This window comes from Echinops telfairi, unplaced genomic scaffold (assembly GCF_000313985.2).
Source record: "Echinops telfairi isolate 266 unplaced genomic scaffold, ASM31398v2 ScPeMD7_4225;HRSCAF=4972, whole genome shotgun sequence".
Taxonomy (NCBI): Eukaryota; Metazoa; Chordata; class Mammalia; order Afrosoricida; family Tenrecidae; genus Echinops; species Echinops telfairi.
This window is the reverse complement of record NW_022108124.1, coordinates 13,759,067-13,770,049: the sequence shown is the minus strand read 5'-3', so window position 1 is coordinate 13,770,049 and position 10,983 is coordinate 13,759,067.

The following is a 10,983-nucleotide window of genomic DNA, read 5'->3' as shown; positions in this document are numbered from 1 at the left end:
CAGAGAACTGCCAAGCCTGTCATCTTTGTGGGATCAAAGGACCAATTCTCTTTTCCTGAAAGATTCAAACCTCCAACCTTTCAATCAGCAGCTAAGTAATTAACGATTGTGCCACCAGGGCCCTTTTCTCGTGAGATAAAAGATCGGGTTTCCTTCTGAGAACAGCATGTTTGTAGATCTAGCTCATGAATATCCTGCTCATTTGATGTAGGGGTCTGTGGGAGGGTAGCAGAGAGCTGATTTCATCAAGATCTGTGCTAAATTTTCATCATGGATTGAATCAGAAAAGTTGCTCACGCTGTGGGCTGCTGTCGAAAGAGTTCAGTCAAACCTAAAGAAAGACTCCTGTCTTTCTCTCCGTCTTACTGAGAGATTGGCTCATCCCCTGGTGAAAATTGACCTCATCCTCAGATCTTGACGGGCACTTCGTATTCTTGCAGATTTCAAATATAAACTATTCAGATTGAAGACAGCGTAACCAACTCCTTCGGACACAAATAAAACACTTTTTTCCCATAAGATTTTTCTGTGTCTTTTATTTTATTCCAGTTAATTTAGCTAATTAATACTTGAGCTGTGTTTTTCGGGGGGAAAAATCTGTAAATAGTGGTTGTCTCTGGAAAGACATAATATTTAAATAGCATGCTCTGTTTCGGAAGGTGGAATTTCCTGCTATTAGTTCTTGAGGAAAGTTCTGTGGTGATTCTTTTGCCTGGGGAAATGCCTGGTCTTGGCAAACAATGGTGTATATAATGGGCGGGTAAAATCCTAACCAAATTTCCATGTGTAGCAAAAGTCAGCTGTGTTTATGTTGGGGAGCACATAGGGGCTTCCAGGATAATCATGTTGATTGATTTCCCCTCTATTTGATTAGCCCTAGGAGACACCTAATTTTCTGGGTGCAATCTTGTAGACCAGCACAAAGTCAAGCATACAGTCTTGGGGAGATTGCACTTTCTGTGGATAATCTGAACTAGACCAGCCCACCATCCAGCTGCGGTCAACTCACCCAAAAGATTTCATTGCCACGGACAGAAAATGTGGCATGGGTCCAGCAGGAGACCCAAAGAGGGTCCCTGGGTAGATCCATTCTAGAATCAAAGACTTGGAGTGTCAACGCATCCCTATGTGCTAGTTTGGGGGGTTGATTTTGTTTTGCTTTGTTGTTAAGTCTGTGGAAAGAATTCTTAGGAAGTCTTCATGGACTGGGGTCTTTTCCCCACCCATTTCTTGGAGGACACATTGCTGTTAGGTGCCAGCTAGTCAGTTCCAGCCCAACAGAATGAAACACCACCCAGTACTGCTGCATCCTCACAATGTGTCTCCTATTAGAGCCCATTGTTGGAGCCACTGTGTCAATCCATCCATTGAGGCCCTTCCTCTTTTTCATTGACCCTCGATTTTATTAAGTATGTTGCTCTTCTTCAGGGACTGGTCTCTCCTGACAAGGTGTCCAAAGTATGTAAGACTAAGTCTTGCCATCCTTGCCTCTAAGGAGGATTTTGGCTGTACTTCTTCAAGATGGGCTTCTTTGTTCTTTTGGCAGTCCGTGGTACTTTCAATATTCTTTGCCACTACCGTCATCCAAACACATCATTTCTTCCTTATTACTTCCCTTGCTTCAAAACCATGCCCTCTACAGAGACCTGGTTCCATCTTACCAGGGATGTATTACCAAGTAAACAAGGTAAGCACAGACTTACTTGTGATTACTTAACTCTGTAGCAAGCAATTACATATAAATTGCCCCAATTTTCTGGGTAATCTATCTATTGCTATCAAGGATTGTAAATTTGAAAAGAGACTTTGGTTCTGTATGAAGGTCCTGTGAGATTAAGAAAGAGACAGTTGCCAGCCATACCTAGAAGCAGAATCTTTGATGTGCTGGCGAAAATGTGAAATTATTCATTACAGATGGTCTAGTAAGCAAAATATGTGCCATGCTTACTTTGCTTATAGGAGTCCTTCCCTGCTTGGCACCGTTCTTCCATGAGGACCAGTTAACCTAATCCCAGCTTCTTCCTAGGAGAGGTAGAATGGAGTCAAAGACTTTCCTTGTTCCCCACCAAGCTCTTTTTGCAATTCCAACGTTTGCTTAACACCTTCCTGCATAGCCTCCTCTTCTTAAAATGTCTGTGTGTCTCAAGACTCAGTTGAGGTAGAGCCAAGCTAGCAAAAGGAGCTCAATGCTATATTTTCCAGCAAAACACCTTCAGCTGTTTTCTACTGTATCATGTGCTTTGGCAAGAAGTACCCGACTGCCTGCCACGTTAGCATAACACATTCCATTCCCAGTGATCTGTAAATGGATTAGCCACTCTGCAGAACTTTCCTGCTGACCCTGGTGTTTCCTCCTTCCCATCCACCTAGGCAAGTTTTAGGACTTTGCAGGAGCCCAGAGAATGTCAAACCAGAGAGCACTGATTACCTGAGGCCTTGCCAAGGCAGCTCTCAATGGGCTGCTGGGAGGCTTGCTAAGAAAGTAAGGAACTAATTAGGGTCCTCCTCTTGGCGTGATGTTTGATCTTGATGAGAGTCCAGATGAAAAACTACAAAATCAATTTAATTCTATCTATCACTTTCACATAAGGGATGATGCCGTTCTGCATAATGCTGTAACATTGGTGTTGGTTTAACAATAGAAAGATGTATTTGCATGGGGTTGGGTGGGGGGATATGGTAAGATAATCCTTTTCGGATCATGTGTTGAGACAATTACATTTTCAATTGAGTTGTTTCTCAAATTAAAAAAAGACTAAATGTTTATAGAAGTCTCCCCTTGTGTCAGAAATGTCCACAGACTCCAGGGTGTGATCCACACTAGTCTCTGTCCTCCTTTTTCTTATTCAGATGCTGGACAAGAAGCAAAACAACTGGCTCTAGGGTACACAGCTATTTCAAGGTATACCTGGAGCACATACTCAGGGCGTTTCTATTCCGGTCAGCTAATTCTCTGTATCATCTGTGCCCTCGCAGGCCAAATCACACCTCCCGCTGCTCCACAGGAAAACGAGGAGGTCATCTAGGAAACCCTCAGGGGCAGTTCTACTCTGTCCTATGTCAGGCCGACATGAGTCGGGATTGACTTCATGACAGGCAACATAGTAACTCCATGAAGATGTCCTGGTGGAACAATGGCTAAACCAGCTCAGCTGCTAACTGAAAAGTCTTTGAACCCAATCTTCTGGAGAAAGAGGTGGCAGGCAGCTTCAGTAAAGGTTAAAACCTGGTTATACTCTCGCCTGTAGGGTGGCTGTGCGTCAGCATTAACTCGGTGGCAATGGGTTGGGTTGGGTTTGGGTGACTCCATAAAGTAAATGTGGTGCCAGTCATTTTGGATATACAAAGTGATGGTGGTGAAGGGTGCTTAGGGTTTTGTTGGGTTGTTTGGTTTGGGGTGTTTTTTTGGGGGGGAGGGCGGAGAGGGGCGTTCTTTACATCCCTGTGTCTCCACGAACCTCAGCCTCTATGACTGTGAGGCCAGAAGAAGCCTGGTGGTAGTGCCTGGCTACCATTGCCAACTGCTCTGAAAGGGATTACATTAAAAGGTCTTGGATAGAGTAGAAGAAAATATGAAATAAAACTCAAAATCATTTTAAAAATAGGTTTAGCTTATGATTGGATAGAGGGTGGTGAAAGCCCGGAGATGATAGTCCTTAGTCGCTGAAATAACTAAGGTTTATTGTGCCAACAGGCCGATAAACACATGTGGGATTAATTGAAGGGCGGAGAGATAAATGACTCAGTGTGTCTCGCCTTCCTGGTTCTCGGGTCTCTTTCTCTCTGATGGTCAGACCAGTGTGCAGCTGCCTTAGCTAGTTCCCTGCTTCAGCTGGCAAGGCTCACTTCCTGCAAGACATCTCTGAGGAGAAGCCACATGGACCTACCCTGATGCAGCCCTGGGTGCTGGAGAAGCCATGTGGAGACCCCTGTCAGCACTGAGATACTTACACGCTCACTGGTTCAGCTTTCCTCCTGCAGTCAGCATCATTGCGCATGTTTTGTGAGATGGAGGAGGACTTAGTAGATCTGTGTCTGACATATGGGTTAATGTTGGACTTATGGGCTTGGACAGCACTGGGTTGGGATGCTTTCTTAATGTACACTTACCCTTTGTATAAAACTCCCTCTTAGATACATATGAGTTTCTGTGAATTTGTTTCTCTAGTCTACCCAGACTCACACAGTCACCATTGGGGTCTGAAAATGGACTCACCCACATGGTTCAAATTTCAGCCAAACAGTAAGTCTGTAAGGGAAACTACCAGTTGTCGGTCAATTTGTCTTACTTTGGTGGCATTTCAAATATCAGTAGAGTCACCCAGAGTGGACAGGTTTCAGTAGAGCTTCCAGACTAAGGAGAGACTACAAAGAAGGAGTCACTTTGGAAGAATTACCCACTGAAGACCTTACATATACCATTGAGACATTTTCAGATACTAAAGATCTAATGAACAGAAGCAGAAAATTACCAGATTTGGGGATAGAAGATGAGCCCCTCAGGTCAGAAGGCACTCACACTATGACTGAGCAGGACCTGCCTTCTCCAAGTACCACAATGACATGGATGAAGTAAAATCTTTGGGGCCTTCACTTGCTGATGGGGCAGGACTCAAAATAAGGAATGACTGGAAACATCGATTAATCTTTGGAACTTGGAATGTGTGATGTACAAATGTAGGAATATTGGAAGTCATCAAAAATGAAATGGGATGCATACAAATTGATGTCCTAGGAGTTAGTAAGCTGAAATGGACTGGCCATTTTGTTTTTGTTTTGTTTTGTTTTGTAATCATTTTTTCAGGGGCTTGTACAACTCTGATCACAATCCATACATACATCCATTGTGTCAAGCACATTTGTACATTGGTTGCCATCATCATTCTCAAAACATTTGCTTTCTACTTGAGCCCTTAATATCAGCTCCTCGATTTTTCCCCTCCCTCCCTCGCCCTCTCTCCCTCACAAACCTTTGATAATTTATAAATTATAATTAATTTTTCATGTCTTACACTGTTAGATATCTCCCTTCACCCACTTTTCTATTGTCCATCCCCCAGGGAGGGGGTTATAGGTAGATCGTTGTGATCAATTCCCTCCTCCTTCTCCCCCACCTTCACCTTCCCCTCCTGGTATCATTGCTCTCATTATTGGTCCTGAGGTATTTATCTGTCCTGAATTTGCTGTGTTTCCAGCTCTTATCTGTACCAGTGTACACGCTCTGGTCTAGCCAGATTTGTAAGGTAGAATTGGAGTCATGATAGTGGTGGGCGAGGAGGAAGCATTAAAGAACTAGAGGAAAGTTGTATGTTTCCTTGGTGCTATACTGCACTCTGACAGGCTCCTCTCCTCTCCACGACCCTTCTGTAAGGGGATGTCCAGTTTCTTACAGATGGGCTTTGGGTTTCCACTCTGCACTCCCCCTCATTCACAATGATATGATTTTTTGTGGGCTGGCCATTTTGAATCAGGTAGTCATATGGTTTTCTATGCCAGGAGGGATGACAGATTCAAGGAGAATGGCATTTCATTCATTGTCAAAAAGGACATTTCCATCTCTGCCTTGAAGTACTATGCTCTCGGTGATAGGATAATATCTATCCATACACAAAGAAATTCAGTCAATACAACTGTTATTCAAATTTATACACCAACCAATAAAGGTAGTGATGAAGAAATTGAAGAATTTTGCTAATGCCTTCAGTTTGAAGTTGATCAAACATGCAATCAAGATGCATTGATAATTATTGGTGATTGGAATAAAAAGTTGGAAGCAAAGAGGAGGGAATAGTACTTGGGAAATATGAACTTGGTGATGGAAATGAAGCTGGAGATCATAAGACGGAATTTTGCAAGAACAACTTGTTCATAGCTAATACCTTTTCTCAACAACACAAAAGGTGACTATATGCATGAATTTCTCCAGATGGAATACACAAAAATCAAATTGACCACCTTTGTGGGAAGAGAGGTTCAATTTTAACAACTAACACCAGTTGAGGGGCTGACTGTGGAACAGTCCACCAAATCCTCATATGTAAGTTGAGGTTCAAGCTGAAGAAAATTAAAACAAATCCATTCTAGATCCAAGACATGACGAATCTATCGCACCTGAATTTCAAGAACAGATTTGTTGCATTGGGCAATAACTACAGAAGACTTGATGACTATGGGAGAGCATCAAGAATATCATTCATGACCAGGGCCAAAAAAAGACAAGAAAGAAAGAAAATATCAAAGTGGGTGCAAAAGAGACTCTGAAACTTGCTCTTTATCATAGAGTACTGAGGTAAATTGAAGAAATGATGGTGTCAAATAGCTGAATAGAAAATGTCAAGACAGCTCGAGAAGACAAAGTCAAACATAATGAAATGGGCAGAGACCTAGCTAACGCTCGAGAACCAAAAAGGAAGAGCATTCTCAGCATGTCTTAAACTGAAGTAACTCAAGCACAAATTCATGCCTCCAGTTGCAATGTTGAAAGATTTCATGGGCAAAATATTGAATGATGCAGGAAGCATCAAAAGAAGATGGAAAGAATTCACAGAGTCACTTTACCAAAAAAGAAATCATCAACATTCCACCATTTCAGGAAGTAGCATGAGCAAGAGCCAATGGTATTGAAGGAAGAAGTCCAATCTACACTGAAAACATTAGCCAAAAACAAGGCACCAAGAATCAATGGAAATCAACTGAAGTGTTTAAACAAACTAATGAAACACTAGAAGCACTCACTGGTCTATACCAGGCAATTTGGAAGGTAGTTTCTTAGCCAGCTGTCTGGAAGAGATCCATACAAATTCCAAAAAAAACACTGACACGACAGAATGCTCAAATTAGAGAGCAATATCACTAGTATCACATGCAAGTAAAATTTTGCTGAAGATCATCCAACAACAGCTGCAGCTGCAGTACATTGACAGAGAGCTGCCAGGGTTCCAGGTTCAGAAGAGGGGGTGGAACAATGTAATTGCTGATGTCAAATGGATCTTGGTTCAAAGCAGAGTATACCAGAAAGATGCTTATTTCTGTTCTATTGACTATGCAAAGCATTTAATTGTATGCATTATAACAAACTATGACTAGCCACCAGAAAAATAGGAATTCTAGAATACCTAATTGTGCTCATGTAGGACCTGTACATGGGTTGGATCAAGAGGCAGTTGTGCAAACAGAACCAGGGAATAGTGCATGATTTAAAATCAGGAAAGGTGTATTACAGGGTTTTATCCTCTCACCATACTTACCATCTTTATTCAATCTATAGGCTGAGCAAATCATCAGAGAAGCTGGATTATATGAAGAAAAATGCAGCATTGGGATTTGAGGAAGATTTATTAATAAACTGAGATATGCAGATGACACAACTGCATGTGCTGAAAGTGAGGACTTAAAGCACTTGCTGATGAAGATCAAAGAAGGTAGCCTTCAGTAGGGATTACAACTCAATGTGAAATGGACCAAAATCTTCACCACTGGACAAATAGGTAACATCATGATAAATGGATTGACGTTGTCAAGGACTTTGTCTTGCTGGGATCCACAATCAATGCTCACGGAAGGAGCAGTCAAGCGAGCGCATGACGCATTGCACTGGGTAAATCTGCAGTTCAAGACCTCTTTAAAGTGTTGAAAAGCAAGGATGTTACTTTGATGACTAAGGTGTGCTTGACCCAAGCCATGGTGTTTTCAATCACATCACATGCATGTGACAATTGGACAATTAATAAGGAAAACGGAAGAAGAATTGGTGTGTTTGCATTATGGTGCCAGTAAAGACTATTAAAAGTACCGTGGACTTCCAGAAGAGCTAATAAATCCACCTTGGAAGAAGTACAGCCTGAATGCACCTGAGAGGTGAGACGTCAGCTCACGTCATCTCACATTCTTTGGACATGTTGTCCGGAGAGACCATGTTGTCCCTGGAGAAGGACATTCTGTATGCGTGGTAGAGGGGGAGCTAAAAGAGGAAAGCCCACAAAGAGACAGCTAGACATAGGGACTGCACCCGTGGGCTCAATCAAAAGAAGAATTGTGGGGATGCCGCGAGACTGGGTGGTATTTCCTTCTGTTGAACACAGGGTCGCATGAGTTGGAACTGACTCCAGGACAGCTAATAATAACAGCAGTGAGATATCTACCTCTGACCCAACTCCACCATTTGAGATCAGAAGGATAGCATGACCCACGGACAAAGTTGAGAAGGTTAGGGAAGAAGGAAGAATCGAATTAGGAACCCCAGGGAGGCAGTTGGATAAGTGATGTTATATTGTGGGGATTGCAATTGATGACTAGTCAAATGGTATTGTTCTGGGAATCTTTACCCAATTCACAATAGAAAGTTTAAAGAAGACCTTTGACAGAAATAAGTAAGATCTCCCTGGGTTCTACCAGTTCCTTCTAACTTGGAGATGGCAGAAAATCAGGCAGCCCCCAGAGATTGTATTCCACTCCTCCTTGAATATATTCCTTCAAGCCTCTGGATTCTTTGCATTGCTTCAGTGTCCCACAGAACTCAGAGAGGCTAAGCACATGTCTCACTCGGTGGTGGGTGTGGGTGAGAAAGATGTTGGGGCCAGAGGATGCTCTCCACCCTGGATCTTGTCGGTGATAAGTTTACACCACCCCCTCCCCCCAGCTTCCCAGTGGACTCCTTTTACATGCACCAGGAGAGCATTGCAAGGAAGCCTGTTCACAATACTAACAGATAAACTCTATCAGTATCTTCACTCACTTCTCCTACCCTGGCCTGGATCTTTTTTATGCATCTATAACCCGGGGGTGGGAGCCCTGGCAAGATGTTTCCTGTCGGTATTGTCCTCCTACTAATCTTAACCAGCCAGGTTTTTGCCCAGGCCACTCCAGAAACAACTTTGTTTCTTCTCATCTCAGCTGTAACATATAATTCCTTACATCCATTGTAAGGAATAGTAACTGGGCTAACCATGAAACAAAAAGTGTGGTCCAATTCACATCCTCTCCTAAGGTCAGAACTCAGTCCCATGCTGTCCCTGTTTTTTAGTGGATCGTGCTGTCCGGAATGGGACCACAGCCTCAGGCATAGGAAATCCAGAATTACTACATATCACATGAGGAATTACGGCTGAAAGGGCCATATTAATCAAACATAACTCACTTCCTTCCCTAAAATAAATTTTAAAAATCTGTGTCTATTAAAACATGGGAGTTTAAAGTGGAATAATCTCATTAACATTATCAGTTCACTGAGGACAATTTTCTTTCGAAGCTGCAACCAGAGCTCCCTCTAATGGCTACTTGGAACAGCAAACTCTTTGGGAAATGAAATATCCCTATTTATTTGGAACTAAGGACTTTATTATTATTATTATTTAATGAGTTATAATTTGCCTGTAAATCCAGGAAGTTTGTTTCCTAATCAGTGTATAAGCTGTAGGAGATCATGCTATTCCCACCTTGAAAACCATGTTAGTATAAGTGGGGCGGGGGAGGGAAGTACTTGATTTTAAGGAGCTTAAAAACAACAACGTGAAAATGAAAAATGTTTGGATCCTGCTGTTACCAAGTCAGTACAGGGCAGTTGCTCCTGCTGAAAGCATCAATCTGGCTACTAGTGTGAATGGTTTTTGACTAATTAGTTGTCAGGTCAGGCTGACAGTGAAAACACTGAAGAAAAATGGAAGAAAATGTTGATCCCAGATCACAGATTATTTTAAGCCCCCTCTGAAAGTGGATTTGACAAAAATGTCCACTCTGTTGCTATTGTATTTTATGTTTCCTCCTTACCGTCATGTTTGATTTGATCCACTCGGCAATTCAGAAAGACAGAGTAAATATCCTGAGCTCAGTATGCAGATGCGGAGCCAGATTTCCACGTTTAACATTGTACCCTCATGAGTACAAGCACAGTATCCCTCTGACCACTCGCTGCCACAACACAGCAAGACGGCCTCTCCAGTACTTCGGTACAACACAGGCTATGAGAGTCAGCACTTAATCATAGTCTAAGAGCAATTAGTTTTATGGTGTGGCCCTACTGGACACTTGCTCTCATGAAAAGACCCCTGAAGACATGGGTGCTATAGCAAAATGTGCTCAAAAAACCAGAGGATGCCTGGCTGCCAGAAAGAATAGCATCTGGGGTCTTAAAGGTTTTTCTTAAACCAAGGAACCACCTAAGTGTGGTGTCAGCTAAGTCCACATAGAAGAAGCGCATCAGCCTCTGTGATCCAAGGATTGTAAACAATAAAATCCAAGACTGGAAGAGGAACATCAGAACTTAAATTCTTAGTACCTGGTTTCCAGAAGGCTATGGATGACAGGGAAAGCCCGAAATCCATTTGAAGGTCCCCCACAGATTAAGCCTCTGGTGAATCTGACCACTGATCAGGGATGTGAATAACCTTGTTATCAGACAGAGTGCACTGGAAAGTGAAAATAATTAGCAAGATGCTGAACTACATACCACCTATGAACGTAAGTTCCGCATCTTGCAAGATAGTTCCATGTCTTGCAAGGCAGTTCCATTTCTTGTAAGGTAGTTTTATTTATTTATTTTTTAATCATTTTACTGAGGATTCATACAACTCATCACAATCCATACATACATCAATTGTGTAAAGCATATTGTACATTTGTTGCCCTCATCATTTTCAAAACATTTGCTCTCCACTTAAGCCCCTGGCATCAGCTCCTCATTTTCCCCCACCCCTGCTCCCCTCTGCTCCCCCTGCTCCCCACTCCCTCACGAAGCCTTGATAATTTATAAATTAATATTTTATCATATCTTGCCCTGTCCAACTTCTCCCTTCACCCACTTTTCTGTTGTCTGTCCCCAGGGAGGAGGTTATATGTAGATCCTTGTAATCGGTTCCCCCTTTCCAACCCACTCTCCCTCTATGCTCCCAGTATCACCACTCCCACCACTGGTCCTGAAGGAATCATCTGCCCTGGATTTCCTGTGTTTCCAGTTCCTATCTGTACCAGTGTACATCCTCTGGTCTA